Source organism: Delphinus delphis, chromosome 1 (assembly GCF_949987515.2).
Source record: "Delphinus delphis chromosome 1, mDelDel1.2, whole genome shotgun sequence".
NCBI lineage: Eukaryota > Metazoa > Chordata > Mammalia > Artiodactyla > Delphinidae > Delphinus > Delphinus delphis.
The window spans coordinates 23,741,230-23,762,841 of NC_082683.1; the positions used below are offsets into that span (position 1 = coordinate 23,741,230).

The 21,612-nt window shown below is 54.6% G+C and overlaps 1 long non-coding RNA gene across 1 annotated transcript in view; it reads right to left on the reverse strand.

The window, feature by feature from the left end:
* The window catches only part of LOC132419413 (uncharacterized), a 37,302-nt gene extending 19,026 nt beyond the window's left edge, over window positions 1-18,276 (reverse strand). The window contains exon 1 of the long non-coding RNA XR_009518199.1: window positions 18,206-18,276. This is a non-coding gene — a long non-coding RNA (uncharacterized lncRNA). The remainder of the gene's footprint in view (window positions 1-18,205) is intronic.
* Between the last annotated feature and the right edge of the window lie 3,336 nt (window positions 18,277-21,612).

The following is a 21,612-nucleotide window of genomic DNA, read 5'->3' on the forward strand; positions in this document are numbered from 1 at the left end:
GCAGGGAGGAGAGCCAGTGAAGCCTGGGCTCATGAGTGGGTTACAGCGGTGGGCACTGGGGCTCAGTCCTGCTGGGGACGCTCTGAGGACCGCGTGGAGGACGCCTCAGCACCACCCTGCTGGGGGATGGGCGTTTACCCACTGACTCTCGAGGCATAACTGCCCCCTACACTCCCAGGGAACAGCGTGTGGATGGGTAGGAGGACATGGATTCGGGGGGGGCTGGGAGATTTGAAGCGAAGGATTTATTTCAGGATCATGTGTAGGGAGAGTCGAGCAGCTGATATTCAGGGAAGCCTGGGCTGACGGAGCTGGACGAGCTGAGGCAATGGGAGAGAGAGGGGAGGTGCTGCTGTGGACAGGCCCCCACAGAGGCAGAAGGAGATGGATCCAGGGGGCGGGAAGGAATTGGCCTCCTGCAGGGGAGGAGCAGTTCTGCTTCTGAAATGACTGAGAATGTATAGAAACACTCACTGAGAGAGAGAAGGCGTGCGTGTCTCAGGGCTGTACTTTCCCGCAGGGGGAAGGAGTCAGGTCAATTGCTGGGCAGGGGGTTTCAAGAGGGTGGTGGTCTAAAACAGCATTTGAGGACTAGAGTAGTGGGTACAGACTACAGGAAGGTCAGAGGAAGGACGGATGATGCTGGTGCCAGCTGAGGTTGGCAGTGTCACAGTCATTACCAAACCAGCCCCTCCGTATCTCAGGACCAGAATGGCAAAGGAGAATGGTCACCTCGGTCCTTTGCTAGGCTTGGCAAGACAGGGGTGGCGCAAAGAGAGCGTCAGCCAATGGCGTGTGCTCCCTGGTCTTCCACGTTCCTAATGCTGAGGGTTGGTCTTCGTTCATCCACTCTCTCTACTCTGGAGCCCGTGGCGGTCTCATCCATCCTGCAGTTTTAAACACTGTCTCTGCACTGACAGCTCACAAGTGTGTAACTTCAGCCCAGCCCGCCTCCGTTCCTCCAGGGCCTGCCCATGCCCACTCTCGGCTCTCTGACTGACATCACAGCGCCCGCATGGCCCGAAGCAAACCACACCGTTTCTCCCCAAGTCTGCTCTCAGTTCGCGCCCCCCATCTCAGTTGCTCAGGCCAAAACCTTGGTGTCACTTTCTGTCCTCCTTCTGTCACACCCCATGTGGGACACCCCACACCCAGTCTTCTAGCAGAGCAGACCAACTCTACCTCCAAAATCCATCCAGAATCTGACTGCTTCTCCCCACCGTCGCTAGGTACAGGCGGCCCACGCCTCCGTCATCCCTCACCTGGAGGAGCGCTGCAGCCCGTAGTGCATGTGTCATGTGCTCACATCGCAATATCTCAACACATGTAAGCCACCCAGCTGTGAGATGGGGAAGGCTAGGAAATGTTCTCTATTCGGCAAAGCTACGTGCTCACTGCACACCACGTTTCCTAGGGAAGAAGGAGAGGATGAATAATGGGGGTGACGAGGGTGTCACCAAGGAATCCACTTAGGTAGGAGGATGAGAGATGTCAGGAGGTGGCATTTAAACTAAAATCGAAAGGATAAGAAGTAACTAGCCGTGGAAACAGACTTCTGTGTAAAGGCCCTGAGGCAGGCAAGAGCTGGGCTTGTGTGAGGCACAGACCAAGGGCCTCTGTGGCTTGAGGGTAGATGGCCCTGAAATAACTCCCATCCACAGGCTCTGCTTGCAATGTGACGAGACACTCCTGCCATGGGGCAGTGGGGTCTCCGTGCCCTCGCCTTGAATCTGGGCGGGCTGGTGACTTCTGTGGAAGTGACGCTACGTCACTCCCAAGGCTGCATTGTAAAGGTGATACACCCTCCACCTCGCTCTCTGGGGCTGCCCCATCATGGATCACACCTCCACAGTTTGAGGAATCCAGAGCCACCCAGAGAAAGGCTACCTGGAGAGGACGGAGGCCCCGGCTGCAGCCCGAACTCACAGCTGACTGACAGTGCCACCGATTTTCCAGCCACGTGAGTGAGCCACTAGAAAACGATCTGTAGTCCCAGGTGAACCACGGCCCCAGTACAACAGGGAGCACAAGATAAGCCATCCCCACCGAGCTTTGACACCTTTTGGGGTGTTGTTTGTTAAGCTATGCCTTTTGGAGGGGAGGTTGTTACATAGCACGAGAGAAGGAAGGAAACCCCTTCCTGGCTGTGGGGCCTTGGACCAGACACAGTCTGCCTGATCCCCGTTTTCCCACTGCCAGGATGGAGAAACAGCAGTCGTCCTGGTGGAGGTATGACCAGGTGAGACCATCATGGGAAGCGTACAGCCCAGCGCCTGCACGTCGTAGGTGCTCAGGAAAAGCTGCGGAGGCTCATGTCAGGCAGTTCTGTGCTTGTGTTTCTCCAGCTGCTCCCTGAGCCCCTCCGGGGCTCGGACCTCAGAGCCAGCACAAGCATTTCCTGGATGGACTCAGGAAGGAGGAGTTGGGGTGTGTATCAGGTGACCCAGAGATTTTCCCTGAGGGCAGGGGATGAGCAGAAAGGTACCCTCAGACCACCCCCCCATCCCTCACACCACAAAGCAGGGAGGTGCCTCACACCCACCGGCCAGCTAACAGGATTTGTCCCCTCATATTTGGAAGACAATCCCAAAGCCCCTCACGTGCGAGGGAAGGGCAGAGCCAACCTCTGCCTACTCCTGCCTCTGCACACGGCTGACAACCCTGGTCACCGGTCTGTGCAGAACAGCCCCCTCAGGGTCCCCTGCCTGCATGGCCCACAGGAGCCCCTGTGCTCTGCGAGCCCCACACCTACAGGTACCTCCTGTTTCTGCTGGGCGGAAGGATCTGAGACATCGTGTTTTTCCAAAATCCCTTGGACATTCTAGTGTCATGAAAAAAAAAAACCAGCTCATTTCAGTGTTCACCATGTCCTGTTATGGAGGTCTGTGCATACCTGCTGTCTGTCTCTGTCTCTGTCTCTCTCTGCCTCTGTCTCTCTCTGTCTTCATCTCTCTCTCTCTGTGTCACTCCCCCTTTCCCCCCACCAACAATATGTTAGGACAATCTGTGCCCTTACAGAGGGACCATCAAGCCACATCAGGCAACATCTCAACACATGTAACCAGATTGCCTGGCCTGGGTACATAAACAAGGACCATCAAAAAAGCTGCGTGTGACCGAGCCCTGCTTGGTTCAACGCTTGTCCGAAAGCTCTGCATTTGCTCTGCTAAGAACAAGGTCTCTTAATGACGGGCATTTCGTCTTTGCCGGAGGACGTGGCAGCGGGAGGGGACGCACAGGCAGGTTTGCAGGAGGCTGGGCTGTGTCCTGGCCGGGCCACTCATGGCCGTGGACTTGAGGTGTGCATCTCACCCGGCAAAGCCTCCTCATCTGCAGAGGGAACAGTGACAGCACCTTCCTTGCTTGGAGGATTCAGAGAAAGGTACGAATTGTCAATGCAGGAAATGATGGTTCTGTGATGGAAGCGACAGCATCTTCCTGTTTTGTCCTCAGGGCAGCCTGGGAGGCAGGCGTCCTGAACTTGGGACCTGGCAAATGGGACCTGGGGGTTAGTGAGATTAGCTAGGGGCCTGGGCACACTTCTTTTTTTTTTTTAAGATTTTTTTGATATGGACCACTTTTAAAGTCTTTATTGAATTTGTCACAATACTGCTCCTGTTTTATGCTTTGGTTTTTTTGGCCACGAGGCATGTGGGATCTTAGTTCCCCAACCAGGGGTCGAACCTGCACCCCCTGCATTGGAACGCGAAGTCTTAACCACTGGACCGTTAGGGAAGTCCCTAGGGCACACTTTTTTTTTGGGGGGGGCACACTTCATAGTGACAGAGGTGCTGAGACTCCAGTGTGCTGTGTTCACCTCCAAAGACCGACCGAACAGCCTGAGTGTGTCCATGAAGGGGAAACCGGGCCCCTGGGGCCGGTCAGCTGCCAGGGGCTCCTGGGCCGCCGTGAAGTGAGCGCGGCTGCTCCTCTCTGCCCGAGCCCAGGGGGGGGCTGCAGACCTTGGCAGAGGGTGGCCCCCCATACCCGCTCTGAGGGGCAGAGTCAGGGGCTCGAAGCTGCAGGGAGCTGGGCTACAGGTCCTGGAGCTGCTCCCAAGTCCAAGGGGCCTGGGTACGAGCTGCCAGAGCCCAGAGCCGCCGTGCACCCCCGGATGACCGACCTCCTGCATAGCACGTGCTGTGCTCACCTCCAATGGTGAGCCTTCCAGGCCCGCAAGTCCCTGAGTTTATCTGTCCTGGGTCTGTTTCAAGTTTCAGGAGTGGCCGTGCCTCTGCTCCACCACCTGCTTCTCAGCAGACCCTGACTCTTGGGCCTGAGTCCTGGAGTCTGACCCACACCCTGACCAAAGGCTTCCTGACCTCTCTGCCACTTACTGGATGTTTCCCTCTGAAAGCTCGTTCCATAGTGGGTCTGAAGCCTGGATTAATTAGCTGCGTGAGTGGTCACTTCTAGATACTACAGTCCTTGGGAAAAATCTGGGTCCCGCGCCTCCTTGACCCTCTCGTGGCACAGAGCCCAGCGCAGGGCATGTGTGTTCAAAAGACTCTGTGGAATGGATGGAATATTTGAGGGGCTCAGAGGTCACATCCTTGGAAGCAACATAGGGGAGGAGTAAAAAGAAACAGAGAGGAGAACAATTTTCTGGGCTCAGCTCCACCTCTGGCTCAAAACATGACCTTGAACAAGTCCCTTTCCCTCTCTGGCCTCAGTTTCCTGCCCTGGACCATGAAAGGATTGGAGAAGATGGTCCCCCGTGTTGACGGACCTAAGAGTCTGCTGGGATCTGACTCCAGGCACACAGACAGGAGCTGATGCCACGTATGGTTAAAGCCACAAGCTCTGGAGTCATTTAGCCCTAATTCCAGTCCCCACCAGCTGGCTCCTTAGAGGCTTCACAATCTTGGGCAAGTCATTTGGTTTCTCAGAGCCTGTTTCCTTAGCTATAAATTGGGTACAATAACAGTGACTATTCAGTGAGAAGAAGAAAGCAAGGTTCTTCGCACTGTCTCGTACATAGGAAGCATTCAGTAGGTGGCTCTTCCTAGTGATGATGATGATGTTGAAGATGAAGGTAATGATAACGGTGGTGGTGGTGATGATGGTGGTGACGATGGTGAAGATGACGATGGTGGTGATGATGGTGGTGGTGGTGGTGCTGGTGATGATGGTGGTGACGATGGTGAAGATGACGATGGTGGTGATGATGGTGGTGGTGATGATGGTGAAGATGATGATGGTGATGATGATGATGAAGACTTCTGCCCCCCAGTTTTACCTGTTGCCATATTCCCCAATTGATGTGGTCACAGAGCAGGACAGGACCGCAGGGATTATCTTTTCAAACCCTTCATTTTATAGCTGGACCTCTGGGGAAACAGAGGTCCAGAGAGGCAGAGGGGCTGGTCCAAGGTCACACCTCCAAGTAAGGACAGTGGGGATGTTGCCCCAGCCCCAGACCTGGCCTCTGCACCACCTCCAGCTGGAAGATTCCTTCTTGCTGTCCTGGGTGCTTCCCTTCCCTTCCCTTCCCTTCCCTTCCCTTCCCTTACCTCCCCTTCCCAGACAGGCTGCAGCAGCACCGGGCCCTTGGTTTTCTTGCTTGTCCCAGAAGACTGATTATGAGTCTTCATCACTGGGTTTTAATCATCCTGGAAGGCCCCAAGCACTTACCAGGGCCAGGTGTCTGTTCTATCTTCCTCACAGCAAACAGTTTCAGCTTCTTTAGTCTCTGTTCACAGGAAAACCCCAGGCTCCTGGCAGGGTCCACACCCTCTTACCTCTCGGAGGACTCCTGCATTCAGGAGGAAGAAAGGTCCTTGAGAGGTCAGGGGAGCACCCCCTGCACAGGATGGGGAAACTGAGACCCGGGGTGGGGGGGCGGGACCTGCTCGAGGTCACACAGCAGGTCGGAGGCTCCCAGCCCACTTGTTACCGCAGCACTGTTGCACACGCTGAGCCTCAACGAGCCCTGTTTCCCAAAAGGGGTCACAAGGTCAAGTTCACCTGTTCCTCACCCACATTCTGCCCCTGAGTGTGGAGGCATCATGGGGTTTCTGTATGGCTCCCCAGGTTCCCCTTTCTGGTCACTTAAAATAAATAACTTCAATGTTGAAAAGTGGTTTGACCTTGTTACAAAAATGACACCAAACTATAAAGAGTCTAAAATCTCCAAAAGTAACACCGCTAACGCTGTCAGGAATGCTCTGTGGCTGCTGCTCCTCCTTCACCCCTCCCCACCCCCTGAACCATTGTCCCCGGCCCCTCCCCTGCTCTGTGCTGCTCTGTGTCAGGAGGCCGACCTGTGTGGACTATATCGGGGTTTCTTTGAAGATGGACTTTGATGGGTTTGGACCAGTGGGAGGCCCCACAGGAGCCCAGAGGGCGGGAGGAGGGGGTAGCGGGGAGAGGGAGTCAGGGTCTCTGCTCCCTGCTCCATCTCTGCCTCCACCTGGGGTCTCTGAGTGGCTGTGCCTTCCCTGACACCACAGCTCACTCACCTTCCCCAGGATCACATGACTAACTATGGTCTGGGAGGTGACTCCCAAGGAGAAAGCAATGTACTGTTGCCACAAGAAGAATGGATACTAAAAGCTGAAACAATAGATGTCATTAGAAGAGGGGATAACTCTGTTGGGTTTTGAAGGATGAATAGGAGTTCATTAGATGGATAAAGGGGAAGGCATTACAGGCAAAAGGAAGGAAATCAGCAGGAGAGTCTCAGCATGAATGAACTCAGAGTAAATGGTTCAGTATCATCCTCAGAACAAGCCTGTGAGAGAAGGTGAATTATTACCCACATGTCACAGATGGGGAAACAGAGGCTCAGGAAGGTGAAGCTTCTTGTCTCAGGATCACACAGTGAGTAGCTAAGCCAGGGTGTGTGCCCCCCGAGCCTGTGCTTGCTCTTTCTCCTGCTCCATTTGCCTCTGTCATTGTCACAAGGGGGCTCATGACCCTGCCTGGTTGGTTCCATGTGATGGTCAGCCCTGTGTGCACGCTGAGCGTGTGTTCTCCAGGTGAGAAGGTTAGTGGTCAGGCCTGACTGAACACTGAGCGTGTGTGTTCTCCAGGTGAGCTGGGTCAGTGGTCAGGCCTGTCTGCATGCTGAGCGTGTGTGTTCTCCAGGTGAGCTGGGTCAGTGGTCAGGCCTGTGTGCACGCTGAGCGTGTGTGTTTCCGGGTGAGCTGGGTCAGTGGTCAGGCCTGTGTGCACGCTGAGCGTGTGTGTTCTCCAGGTGAGCTGGGTCAGTGGTCAGGCCTGTGTGCACGTTGAGCGTGTGTGTTTCCAGGTGAGCTGGGTCAGTGGTCAGGCCTGTGTGCACGCTGAGCGTGTGTGTTTCCGGGTGAGCTGGGTCAGTGGTCAGGCCTGTGTGCACGCTGAGCGTGTGTGTTCTCCAGGTGAGCTGGGTCAGTGGTCAGGCCTGTGTGCACGCTGAGCGTGTGTGTTTCCAGGTGAGCTGGGTCAGTGGTCAGGCCTGTGTGCACGCTGAGCGTGTGTGTTTCCGGGTGAGCTGGGTCAGTGGTCAGGCCTGTGTGCACGCTGAGCGTGTGTGTTTCCGGGTGAGCTGGGTCAGTGGTCAGGCCTGTGTGCACGCTGAGCGTGTGTGTTCTCCAGGTGAGCTGGGTCAGTGGTCAGGCCTGTGTGCACGCTGAGCGTGTGTGTTCTCCAGGTGAGCTGGGTCAGTGGTCAGGCCTGTGTGCACGCTGAGCGTGTGTGTTCTCCAGGTGAGCTGGGTCAGTGGTCAGGCCTGTGTGCACGCTGAGCGTGTGTGTTCTCCAGGTGAGCTGGGTCAGTGGTCAGGCCTGTGTGCACGCTGAGCGTGTGTGTTTCCGGGTGAGCTGGGTCAGTGGTCAGGCCTGTGTGCACGTTGAGCGTGTGTGTTTCCGGGTGAGCTGGGTCAGTGGTCAGGCCTGTGTGCACGCTGAGCGTGTGTGTTTCCGGGTGAGCTGGGTCAGTGGTCAGGCCTGTGTGCACGCTGAGCGTGTGTGTTTCCGGGTGAGCTGGGTCAGTGGTCAGGCCTGTGTGCACGCTGAGCGTGTGTGTTTCCGGGTGAGCTGGGTCAGTGGTCAGGCCTGTGTGCACGCTGAGCGTGTGTGTTTCCGAGTGAGCTGGCCTAGTGGGGTGGCAGGGCCAGCACGCCCCTCAACGTGACTCATTAACTAATTATCCTGCTGCAGAATATCGGGCTCACGGGCTGTGACCTGGGCGGCAGGCTGCTCCCTGGCCCTGGAGACTGAGCCCAGGCCCCTGAAGTCTCATGTTCTATAGCTGGAACTGGGGGTGGGAGGGACCCGGAGGTGCCAGCAGGACAGGATCTGCTGGGAACTGGGACCTGGGTCTTTTCCTGCTGGCAGGGCCAGGGAGAGACCCCATGCACCCTCAAGTCAGCCCTTCTCTCCTTTCGCCCTTCCCCTGCTCATCACCCTCTGCCTGGATCCCTCGGACCCAGGAAAGGACACCGTGGCTGCCTCTTCCAAAGCTGCCTGCCAGTGCCTGGACCAGAACGAGCAGTGAACACACAACAGGAACGATGCCTACAGTCTCCAAGTCCCTGCCCTCCGGGTTCTTTGTAGGCCGTGGACACCCTGGATGGATCCTGAGGGGGAGGGGCAAGGACCAGGTTAGTTCCTAAGAAAGGTGTCCCCAAAAAGTCTGAGCTGACCTGGCTGCCAGCCAGGTCGCTGCCTGGGCCCCGCCTGCAACACGGCTTCCTCACCCTTGCACCCTGGCTCTGCCTGCCCAGGTCCTGGGAACAGGGCTGCTGCTGTCTCCCCAGCTCCAGTGCCCCACCTTCACTTCCCTCGGGACTCTGCTTCCCACCTCCAGGGCCTCCCAACACAGCTTGTGCAGGGGGCAGAGGGTCATGGTGGGAGGGTGATGACAAAGACGGGGTCCCCTTCACTCTCCAGCTCCTTCCCGACCTGCCACATCCTCCCCTTCCCCTTCATGTCGCTCCCCGGCATCATGGGACAGTCTCTTCCTTCGTTTGTCAGCCTCTAGAACGGAAGCGCCATGAGGTGAGGCAGGGTTTGGATCATTTTTCTGTTCACTTCGGTACTTGTGAACAGTGCCTTGAACAGAGCCTGGCACGTAGTAGGTCCACAATAAACATTTTTGTGACGAATGAATGAGTAAAAGTAAAGATCTCCCAGTCAGGTGGGGGGCGCTGGGGGACGGGGTCGAGGGAAGAGTAGCAAGTCCCTCACTGTGGTTACAGGGATGGTTTGAGGAGGCATCCTGGAGCCGGGGACCCACCCAGGCAGCGCCACAGAGGAGGAGGGCTTGGATAAACACTCACTGGCCCACTCGCCCATCCCCTCTGTTCATCAGACCTTCCCTGAGCACCTCCTGTGCACCGGGCCCTGGGACAGAAGTCAGCGCTAGGCCCAGCAGAGCCTGTCCCTCCCAAGAAGCTCCCCCCCAGGGGAGGGAGACAGGCCTGCCCCCCCGCACCTGGGATCAGGGAGATACATGCCAAGGCAACACAGGCAGTGACGCCCACTGAGCCCCAGTGGGTTATAACTGACGTTTCATTTCATGATTACTGGGGGTGGGGTGATTGTTTCCATCTGACAGGTGGGGGAACTGAGGCTCAGGCCCTGATGCCAAACTCCACAACCCCCTCCAAAATCTGTTCCTCTTTGGGTTCTCGATTCACCATCGCTTACTGACAGCAGTGCTGGGCCCTGGAGTCACAGAAATGGATGGCATGGGTGTGGCCATGATGAGCTCCCAGTCAGGGGAGGAGATAAACCTGCCTTTCCCAGCACAGCCCAGATGAGACAGGGAGATGTGACCTCACAGACACAGAAGACAGTGGGGCTCAGAGGACCAGCCTGGGGACCCTGGATATGGGCCCCTTTCTGTCTTTACCACCTCAGTAGAAGCTCGGTTATAACGGCAGGAAGGAAGGAAGGAAAGAAGGAAGGGAGGGAGGGAGGGAGGGAGGGAGGGACAAATGAATGAGTGGAGAGATTGATAAATTCTGACTTGGGCCAGGGGAAGAGACCACAAGAAAGCTAGGAACCTTAATGACTGTGCCCTTGCCCTCTCTGGGCCTCAGTTTCCCCTTCCGTAGAACAAGTGAGTTGGTCCTGAAGGACCATGGTCACTCGCCCTTCTGAGCCTCCTCCACTTGAGGCAAGAGGAGGAGCTGAGAGACGCCGGCTGGTTCCTGCCCTGACTGCAGCCGTCAGCCTGGGCGCCATCCAGGATCTGAGGAGGGTCATGACACTGCACCCTGGAATGGAGCTGCTGGGACAGCTCTGATGAGGATGCATGATGTGAACAGCAGGGCCCCCGGGGAGGCCAGGCTGACACAGCTCAGCTGTAATCCCGCGCTCCAGACAGACACATGAACGACTGTGACGAGGGCAATTATAAAAGCTGGTGTTGGGCTTCCCTGGTGGCGCAGTGGTTGAGAGTCCGCCTGCCGATGCAGGGGACACGGGTTCGTGCCCCGGTCTGGGAAGATCCCACATGCAGCGGAGCGGCTGGGCCCGTGAGCCATGGCCGCTGGGCCTGCGTGTCCGGAGCCTGTGCTCCGCAGCGGTAGAGGCCACAGCGGTGAGAGGCCCGCGTACCGCAAAAAAAAAAAAAAAAAAAAAAAAAAGCTGGTGTTACAGAGCACTCATTTAATCCTAGCAACAGCCCAGATAAGTAAGTCTTTTAGGACTATTTTGTCAGAGACAAAATCCAAAGTGCTCAAACTGAAGAGGGGGTTCAGTGTCCCACAGAACTGGGACGAGCAGAGACAGACCTGCCTCAGGCATGGCTGGATCCAGCGGCTCAAATAAAAGCACTGGACCTCTTGTTTCTTAACGTCTTTATTGTGCTTCTCTCTGTCTGTGATGGGAGTTGGAATGGACCTTCCTTTCTCTTTACTGCTAGAATTCTTCACAGGGAGGGGAAGGAAGGGGAGGGAGGAGTCGAAACCCTCGGCAGCTCCAAGCTTGCAACACCCAATCTGGGACTCCATAGACAAGAAAGAGCTTGCCTCTCCCAGCAGCCAGATGTCGAATCCTGGCAAGGATTCTGATTGGCCTGATTTGGGTCACAGGCCCATTCCTTAGAGCAGTCACTGTTTCCAGAGGCCGGGATACTAGAATTGGTCTGGCTGGGCCTTTAGCCGTCTCTAAGTGTAGGAGATGGGGTGGGAGCTGTGATTAGTAACCCTGTCTGAATCTCATGGCCTGGGGAGTGCAAGAGGCTTGGTTTCCTAAAGGAATGGGGGCTAAACAGAGAGGAGAGGGAACAACAAGGTAACAAAACAGCACGCGTCAATTACAGTGGACAGTATTAATCCTGCTTTACAAAGGAGGAAACTCAGTCTTAAAGGATCGAAGTAACCCTAGTAGGCTAGTAGGTGGCAGAACAGGAACCCAAAAGGCCCTTCACTGCTAACCACTAAGCTAGTGTTTCCCGTGGACCCCACCTCTGTCACATCTCCAGCTCCCCGCAAACCTGGGTTCCAAAAGGTTTAAACTCATAATTCCAGGCAGAACGGAACAATTCTCAGAGCTCAGGCACTCAGGCCCCTGGAAGGCCCTGAGGCTTCAGATCTAATCTTCATGATGAATTTGATCTGAAGTTCCCTTTTCCCCCTCTGACAGAGCATGCTCGCTGCCCCTGGCAATTCCTTGACGACTAAGCAGTGCTGAGAGGAGGCGCATCAAAGAGAATAGACACCAGGTCAGCGTTGCCGGGGGCACTGTTAGCAGGGAGATACGGGGAGCATTAAGACAGCTGAAGTGTGAGCTCTCTGGTGTTCAAGCACATTCTCCAGCAAGGCACACAGCTCACAGCACTTAGACACAACTGGGGCCTCCCCAACGCCCCCTTCCCGCCCCAACCTGCCGGTTTCATTTAAGGGATGTTCCACAGCACATCACAGTTGAAGCTCAGTCCAAACCCCTTCATTTTACAGATGAGAAAACACAGCTCTGAAACACCCAGACACTCATTCAAAGTCAGAGAGTGAGTTAAGGGTGAAGTAAGAACCACCCAGGAGGGATTTCCCTGGTGGCGCAGTGGTTAAGAATCCGCCTGCCAATGTAGGGGACTTGGGTTCGAGCCCTGGTCCAGGAAGATCCCACATGCCACAGAGCAACTGAGCCCGTGCACCAAAACTACTGAGCCCACATGCCACAACTACTGAAGCCCGTGCGCCTAGAGCCTGAGGTCCGCAGCAAGAGAAGCCACCACAACGAGAAGCCTGCGCACCGCAACGAGGAGTAGCCCCTGCTCGCCGCAACTAGAGAAAGCCTGCACACAGCAACAGAGACCCAATGCAGCCAAAAATAAATTAATTAATTAAAAGAAAAAAAAAGAACCGCCCAGGAAGTGCACATTGGGTGCCAGGCACTACGATAGTCACTTTGATACTTGACTTAATCCAATCATCAATCGTGATGATTCCCATTTCATTCATGGGGAAACTGAGTCTCCAAAAGGTTACCTGCCTCTCTCAGCATCACACAACTATGAAGTAACAGAGCTGATTCTGAACGGATTTGTTTGGTATAAAAGTCAAGTCCTGACCCACTGTGCTGGTCATTTGTCCAGTCACCTCTCTGCTCTCCCCTTGGTGACCATCATCTGTGTGATGCTGGACCCCTGCAAGTGGCATTTCCCAGCATCCCTAGACCACTGGTCCCAGAGAGCTTCAGACAATGAGAGGTGCTAAGCCTGGGAGGTTGGTGGTGAGAGACCCTGTTCATCTCTCCTTCTGTCATGTCAGCAGCAGCAGCTGCAGTGGCCCCGTCTCCAGCAGAGGCAGCAGCAGAGGCAGTCCTTCTCCCACGGTTCCTCCAGCCCTGGCGGCAGCTGATCCCCACTTCCTAAGCCCTGGGTTCCCTTCTCTTCCCTTTTTGTGCCTTCACCCTGTCAACCCTTCCACGACCAGTGTCCATAAGAGCCAACCCCTCTGTGCAATTACTAGTGGAGCTTCTGTTTTCCTAAATGAACCTTGGGTTTGCCTGAGATGCAACGTCAACTGAAGGCAAGACTTGAGCAGACCAAGTGGCCGCTGCACTTGACCATAAGTGTTGGTGCCAATGACAAGAAGTATGGGGTGTGATGGCTACCTCTAACTGTTTGGGAAAGAAAACGACAAGCTCAGGACTTTAAATTCTCAGATCAAAGTATCCTCAGAGAACCAGAGATTTAGGAAGGCCCAAAAGAAACGTCTTATCTCTTGTAACCACAGGCAAGACACAGCTGAAAATCAGGCCCCAAATTTAATCCACAGCACATTGCAATCCAGTCCTGCGGATGGTGGAATTACAGTAGAAGTTGAACTTACTCATAGCCTTGGCAAATCCCATATGTGAAATCAATAAGGCATTGAATGAAAAAGAGAGGGATCCTGAGAACAGTAAGGAAAACTCAGATGAAACTGAGAACCCTGAACCCCAAGTCTCCCCAAGCCTCCTTTGCTATTTATGGCAGACGCTGCTCTCGTTTAGGAAAGTAATGTCCCCTTGTTTGGAGACCCTGTAACCCTAAAAGATGTTGAGGTGGGGGCTCTTATCATACTCTTTACATTTTCCATTTGACTTGCCTGTGTGTCCTGTGCAGAAGGCAGATAGATCTTGGAGAATGGCCATGAGCTGCTATAAACTTACTCCAAATGCATCTGCTATTCCAGATGTGGTATCGCTCCTGAAGGAGAAAATCCCCTAGCTCCTGGTGCCGTCCACAGCCAGTGTTCTGGCAACTACCAAAAGGAGTTTGCTTTAGTTCAGCAGGGACAGCAGGAGACCCTGTCTTGCCTCAGGGCTGCACCAACTCTCCTGCTAGGACTGATCTAGACAAGAGGGACTCAATGACTCAGCATTTCATGAAATATCATGCTGACTCACCAGACTGATGACATTATGTGTAACAGACCTGCTGGGCAGGAAGTGGACAGCACCCTAGAAGCTTTAATAAGACATATGCGAGGCAGATGGTGGGAGTATACACCATTCAGTTCAGGGGTCTGACACCTAGGTGAAGTTTCTGAGGTCCAATATTGTGGGCCATGTTTGGATGTTGCCTCTATAGGGACAGACAACTTGCTTCTTGTACTGCCTTCCACCAAGGAAGACACACAGCACTTGGTGGACTTATCTGGCTTTGGAAGCAACATCTCCCACCTGTAGTGTGTGCTGCTCCAAACATTTTTACTGATTTTGAGTAGGGTCCAGGGCAAAAAAGACTGCAGAAAGTCTAGGCTGCTGTGTGGCTAAGGCCTCACCATCAAACCTCTGATGATTCCCCAAATTGCCTGTGACAGATGGAGTAGCTACGGAACCTGCTGCAAGTCCCAGCAGCCCAGAGCCCCAGGGTACTGGAGTAAATCTTTGCATCCTTCCAAAAATATCCTACACAGAGCATCAGGTGACCATAAGACATTTTAATCCCATGGTGAGGCAGGTGTTATCTGATCCACTGAGCCATAAAGTTGGACATGCATGACAGTAAGTCGTCACCAAATAGAAATGGTGTGTTCAAGTTCATACTCCAGTAGACCTTGAAAGCATAAGTAGGTTGCCTGTGCAAGCAGTTCATACTCTCCCAGCACCTGCTCCTTCACTGCCCCAGTTCCCTTCACCCACGCCAGTGACCCTACGTGAGGCTCCCGATGACCAGTCAAATGACGGAGAGCCGCTAAGTCCTGATTGCTAGATGCTTCCACCTGATACTCTGCACAGTTGTGGACGTGGATTTCTGCAGCATTTCAGCCCCACTCAGGAGTATCCCTGAAAAACTGCAAGGAAGGAAACTCCTCCCAATGGCCAGAATTTGGAGCAGCCTGAGCAGACAGAGGGCCGGAGGTGATGATCTCCAGTGGTTCACAGGCCACATCTAGAGATTGGGGGGATGATGGAGATCACAGAAAGAACAGGATTGGAAACTGGAGGAAGTACAGATATATCAGACACATCTCAGCCCTTGCCCCGAGGGGGGCCCCGGGCTCAGCTGAGAACACGAGGCATGGTGATCTGTCCAGGCAATGCTCTAGGAGGGACAGTGCATCAGTGAACACAACTGACCGAGCCCCACCCTCCGGGAGCTACACACGGTAAACGTCAAGCAGTAGCTGTGCCTACTTTTTGTGCATGATATCATGTAATCCTCCATGTGGTACCTCCAAGGAGGAACTATGATGATGCTACATTACAGATGAGAAACGGAGGCTCAGGGGGCTAAGCGGGTGGTCCCAGGAGCAGGTAGGATTTGCACTCATTTCCACCTGACTCCGATCCCGTGTCCTTCGCTCCTGTGACACATGTGGGAAATGACATTTCCTGGGGCTGTGGGTATCACCTTTCCATGCACGCCTGATGGATGAACTTGACCCTTTTGACCCATTGCCTCTCAATTCCTATGGAATCAGTGCCTATGGGCTGTGTGATGCACCCTTCTCTCACCCTCGCAGCAGCTCTGCCGGGGGGTGTCATTATCTCCATTTTCAGCAGAGGAAACCAAGGCTCAGAGGATGCCTGAGCAGAGACAGCAGCCGAGGGGGCAGAGACAGAGACAGAGCTGCAAGGATTGGACTCTCCTCCATGCAGGTCACCCTCTGGACAGGAGGCCCCTGAGTCCCTTACATTCCACAGGCCTGGACTAGACTCTCAGGTCCCTGGCACCACCTACAAGCCCTGCAGTACTATGCTCCCACCTGTCACCTTCTCCCCTGCCCACCTGCCCACCTGCCCCGGTCACTGGGCTCTTTGCTCCTCCTCAAATACACCACACCTGCCCCTCGCTCTCCCTTCGGCCTGCAGTGCCCCCCACCCTGCCCCAGCATCTCCACTGTCTCAGTTTCTCACTTTATTCGGGTCTCTACTCAAATATGCATCCCCCGAGAGCCTGCCCTGAACACTGTCTCAAATACAGCCCTCCCTCCAAGGGCTCTCTGAACCCTCGCCCTGCCTTATTTTTGGTAGCGTTTATCATCACGTGCTTGTGTTCCTTGTCTGGTTTTCACTGTCCTAGATTGGATTCCCCCAGAAGCAGAACTTGAGAGGAGGATACTAGGGCAAGTATTTATTTAGGAGGTGAGGCAGCTCTACTAGAGGTGCCAGGAAGTGAGACAAGGAAGAGAAGGGAGCACGGTTAAACCAGCTGCCACTGCGGGTTCCTGGAGTTAATCCCCAGGGGACCCTGGCAGTGGTCCAATCCAGCCTAAAGATTATCCCACCTGAAGGGTGAGGGAGCTGGGGCGTTTATACCCCAACCCTGGAGAGTCGTTGACTGAGAGCTGCTGTCAGGGGCTGTCAATTCCCTGGCACATCTGGCCTGCCAACTATTCAGGCAAAGTGGCATTCCTGGGAAGAGCCTTCCTTCTTGGACTCCAAGACCTGGCTGTCCCACGGTAGCCTTTCCCAGGACTCTTGGGCAAAATCAGGTACAATGGGAGGAAGCCACAGGGAGCACCTGGGAACTGGGTGGAGGTGCCAGGAGGCCAAGGATTGGGAGAGGGAGACACTGGCATGAGCCAGACCGACACCGTCAAGCGGTTCTGAGGGTCACTCCTCTGACAGATGATGACAGCTCCTGCTCTCCCACCTGTCATCAGGAGGCTGTGTGACCTTGTGCAGAGCCCCCACTGGAAATCAGTGGGGGGATTTGAACAGACAACCCTAGGAACTCCTCCCCCTAGTTCCCAGTATCCACTGTGGCTCTGGACATGCTCAGAGCTCTCCTGGATGCTGGCATCTTGCGTCCCCCCAGGCCAGGGTCTCCTCCAGCGCAGGCCTGAGTCTTGCAGCTCTCATTTCCCTTCCGTCCAAACTGCACTGCAGCTTGGGCCTGACCCCACTTGGAGGTCACCAGGAGCTGTGACCCTTTCAGAATCATGAAAGCAGAGTCCCCAGGACTTCAGGTTGTGTGTGTGACAGAGGACGACATATCGGGAAGTCACGGCCACAGTGTCCATCAGCCAATGGGAACCAATCGGTCACCCCTACGCTCACTCGGGACCAGATCCAGCAAATGTCAGAGCCGGCAGGGAGTCCAGACCACCAGCCGTGCCCCTCCTTGTTCTGAGCTCTGGAGTTGAAAATGCACAGAGGTGGGGTGAGCACCCCAAGGTCACAGGCCAGGCAGTGCCAAGCTTCAGACCAGAACCCAGGGCTCCAGACTCCCGTCCTGGGCACTTCCACCGCCCCTGCTGCCCCGCGGTCTCTGCTCTCCGGCTGCCCTGGACCCGCCCACCGCGGCATCTTCAGCACTAACTCTGCACCTCCTGGAGCCCGTCTGCATCTGATTAAATAACCACCAGGGGTGGGGGGCAAGCGACACCACGGTCACTAAGAGGAGACCAGAGATGAGGAGTGACAGCCCCACAATCCCGTCAGCGCTCAACCTCCACACGAGGGAACTTCAAGTTCACAGAGGTCTCTTTTTATGCTTCAAGAACGTTTTCTACGAGAACCAACTGGCATTTTCTATACTTAATGCATGATAACTGGTCGTATAAACCTAAACTGTCCCTGTAAATCTACATTAAATGCCCAGGTTTCAAAGTATTTAGGACACTTAATTAATGAAGTATTAGCATAAAACCACTACTAATCTGTTCACTTCATGTCCTCCCCCTCCCCAGCCCACCCTCCAGACAACAGCCGCATGATCTTTCTAAAATGCACATCCCACCAAATCTTTCCAGGGTTTCCTGTCCCCCGGGGCTCCCACTGCACTCGGGGTCAAGGTCAAGTCCCTTCTCGCAGCCCCTGAGGCCCCTTGGGACCCAGCCCCCACTGCCCCCTTCATCGTCTCAATCCTTCGTCACCCGCCACGACCTGCCTCTGGCCACACAGACCCACTTGCCACCCTGCTAACTTGTGTCTCTCCCCTACTCTCTCCCGGGCCTTTGCACAAGCCAGTCCCTCTGCCCTGAGAGCCCCCCTTCACTGATCACCTCCCCCGGGGCCTCCAGGTCTCTGCAGCGATGGCCCTTCTCAAGGGAGGCCTGCCCTGCCTGCCCTGAGTTCCCACAGCCCCACATGCCCATCCTCATGCAACTGACCACCCAGAATGGAACCACCCAATTGTCCATCTGCCTCCCCCATCTGACTGGGAGCAACCTGAGGGCAGAGGCACAGCTCAAAATCACTCTGCAGCCCCAGCCCCTGGCTTCAGGCCTGGCCCAGTCCGGGGCTTCGTTGCACGTTGACTGAGGGGTAAAGAATGTCAGGCTGGCAGCGTGTCCCACGGTTAGACTGTATGTCTGACCCCATTCATCACTTACCAGTATACCCTCATCTGCTCAGGCTGTGGCCGGCAGAGGCAGGGATCCCTTGTAACCAGAGAGGGTGTTCCCAGCTCACCTCTGAGGAATGGTTTTGATTGGCCTAAACCAGCTATGGTGATCTCATCTCCTTGGCCAATAATTGGTCTAGGAGTTGCTATCTTCCACCCAATGAAATAGAAGCAAATCCTAGATGAGGCTTCTAGGAAAGAATTCTTTTTCTAAATAAAAGAGACAGTCTCAGTTGATACAACTCTCTTGCTCTTTGCCTGAAACCTTCCTCCTGCCTGCTATCCAGACATGATGTCTGGCTGGAGCTACAGCAGTCATTTCATGACCATGAGGCTACCAACTGAAGGACAAGAAGCCACATATACTAAAGATGGCAGAGCAGAAAGAACCTGGGTCCTGTGTGGCATGTTGAACAGCTGAACCAGGGCCAGTGGTCACCCACATCTGGACCTTTTTTCAGGTGAGAAAAACAAGCCACTGTTTTTTCAAGCCACTGTTAGACAAAGTCCCTGTTACTTACAGTTAAACACAGTTATAACTGATAGAGACAGACTTGGACTCAAATCCCTTCTCTGACACTGATTAGCTGTGACCTTGGGTAAGACAGTAAGACCTATCCAACCTTTTCAAGTTTCTCAAAATGCAATTTATTCATCTGTTAAAATGAAGTTCATGGTCCCTAACCCATAGGTGTGCTCCAAGAGGGGAGGGATTGAGGCTGGTTTGTTCAGTGCAGGGCCTGTGACAATATGAAAAATTGCTAAATGTATCAAGGGCTCACCATGTGCAGACATGGATCTAAACAGTTTGCATGAATCATCTCCCTCAATTCTTATCACATTCCTGTAAGATTAGTACTAATATTAACATCACTTTTTTTTTTTTTGGGGGCAAATGAGAAAACTGAGGCACAGAGAGGCTGAGTCACTTGCCCTGGGACACACAGCTTGCAAATGGCAGAGATGAGATGTGAGCCCAGGCAGTCAGATCCCAGAGCTCACACTCTTAACCATTGTGCTATGCTGACCTGGCATATAGCAGGTGCTCAATAGATGCCTACTGACCAGATGAATGAATACATTGAGACAGGTGCTGGAGGACACATGGGCTTCTGATTCAGTTCCTTCCACCACTGCCTCGGCTTGTGAGGGGCTCCTGAGGAGACCCTGGACCCGGTGGGCAGTGGGTAGAGCCCCTGAGCCCACTCTCCACCCCCCCCACACACCCGTACCCACACTCACACTCATCCCCACCCTGACCAACACACCCCCAAGGCTGAGTCTCCCCCAGGCTCACAGGCCCTTACGTGTGTCACTGGCGCATCTCAGTCCTCAGACACCTCCTCAATTCCTTCTGTGATTGAAACAACACATTTGCTCCCATGTTAACTTTTATTTCTTATTGATTTTCTCTGCCCTGTCTCATCCATGTCCATTTTTATCTCCTTAAAGTAGAAGAAGCCATTCAGCGGGAGAAGCAAGAGAGTGTTCAAACAAGGACCTCTATTAATGGGGCCATCGCCCTTTTTGGGGGCAGAAGGGGTCCACCCATCACTCTGGCCACACTTGCTGGGCTGGGAGAGCCTGGGGAGACGGCTGCCATCCAATCTCCCATTGAGGGGGCGGGGTGAGCTTGGCTTCTGGCGAGCTATCCGGTGAAGTCCCAGGTCTGGGATGGGGGTGTCACTTGGGGTGACAGAGGAGAAGGCCCTGACGGTGGCTGCAGGGGCATATCTGAGTGGAGGTCGGGGGAAGGTTGGGGTGGGAGCCTCAGCAGGGGTCAGACCAGGTGGGTAGTTACAGGGAAGGAAACAGAGGTGAAGCCAGAGGCTGGGCCCCAATGGAGGCAGAGACTCTGAGCTGCGTTCACAGGGCCTGGCCCGGGGCCTTGTTGACCCTCCCGCACCCCTCCCCCCGCCGAGGAATGTGTCCCAGCTCCTCTGAGTCGCTGTCCCCAACAGTCCTCCTGAGGTGGGGCTGTTGGGTGGTCGACCTCTGTGCACCCCCAGAGGGAGGTCCTGGGGGAAAGAGCTCTGTGCTGGAGCGTGGGAGCCTGGGCCCACCTCTGGGTCCCCCATCTCACCTCCCTGAACTGCATTTCCTCCTCTGCAAAGGGAGAATAATAGTACCTGCCTTTGGGGGTGTTGGAGGAGGGCAGGTCATGAGGTCTTGTCAGAAGCACTTCACACAGTGCCTGGTGCACACAGGACTCAACGAGGGCAACTGTGACAATGATGGTGATGATGGTTGTGTTAAGTCAGGGTTCCCCAGAGAAACAGAACCAATTGTGTGTGTGTGTGTGTGTGTGTGTGCACGCGCGCGCATGCGCACACATGTGCACACAGAGAGAGAGAGAGAAAGATTTTAAGGGCTTAGCTCACAGAGTCGTGGAGGCTGGCAAGTCCACGATCTGCAGGGCAGGCTGGCAGACTGGAGACCCGGGGAAGAGCTGATGTCATAGCTCAGATCTGAAGGCCCCTCTGCTGGCAGGATTCCTTCCTCTTTGGAGAAGGTCAGTCTTCTTTCTCTCAAGGCCTCCAGCTGATTGTACGAGACCCATCACGTTATGGAGGTTGACCTTCTTTACTCAGAGTCTACTGATTTAAATGTAAATCTCATCAACAATCTCCTAGACTAGCGCTTGATCAAATATCTGGGGACCATGGCCCAGCCAATTGACACATCAAATGAACTACTGCAATGGTGATGATGACAGTCACGGCAATGACAACAGTGCTGATGATGACGACTGAGGAGAAGGAAGAGGATCACGAGCTCTGCCCAGTGGCTGGAGGGGAAGGCAGAGAAGCAGGAACCCGCCCCTCCTGGTCTCCATCCCTGCAGATCCACGAGCTGTTCTTTCACTGCCCCTCACTCAGCATCCCGATTCCCAGGTCTCAGAAGACACCAAGAGGGCTTGGAAACCAGGACTCAGGAGTCTCCTTCTCAGGGTTTGGCCTTCCAGCCCCCTGCCTGCTCTGCTTGGTGGCAGCCCTTGCTCCAAGGCCGTGAGTGAACCCTTGCTTCATGGTGACATTGCTAGAGGGTGGCTACCGGGCTGGGAGCCAATTCCACTCTGCCTCTCTACTTAGGGACATATCTTGTTCCCACCAGGATAGCAGATGGGGCTGACAATCTAGAGATGCCGCAACTGTCCCCCCAACGTGTACTGCTACCCCCTATTGCCTTCTATGTAGGAGAGGATACAGGAAGCCCCTGGCTCTTCTGATATTCCTTCGAGAAGGACTTGGGGGCACAGGTGGCTGATTCTATATCTAGGTATCGGCCGCAGTTCTGCTTTCCAGGGAAAGTCTTGGAGCGGAGACTGGGGAGATGAGGGTAGGCAGAGTGCTTCAGGTAAGGCTCATCCTCCTTGCTTGTAGTGGGAGACCACAG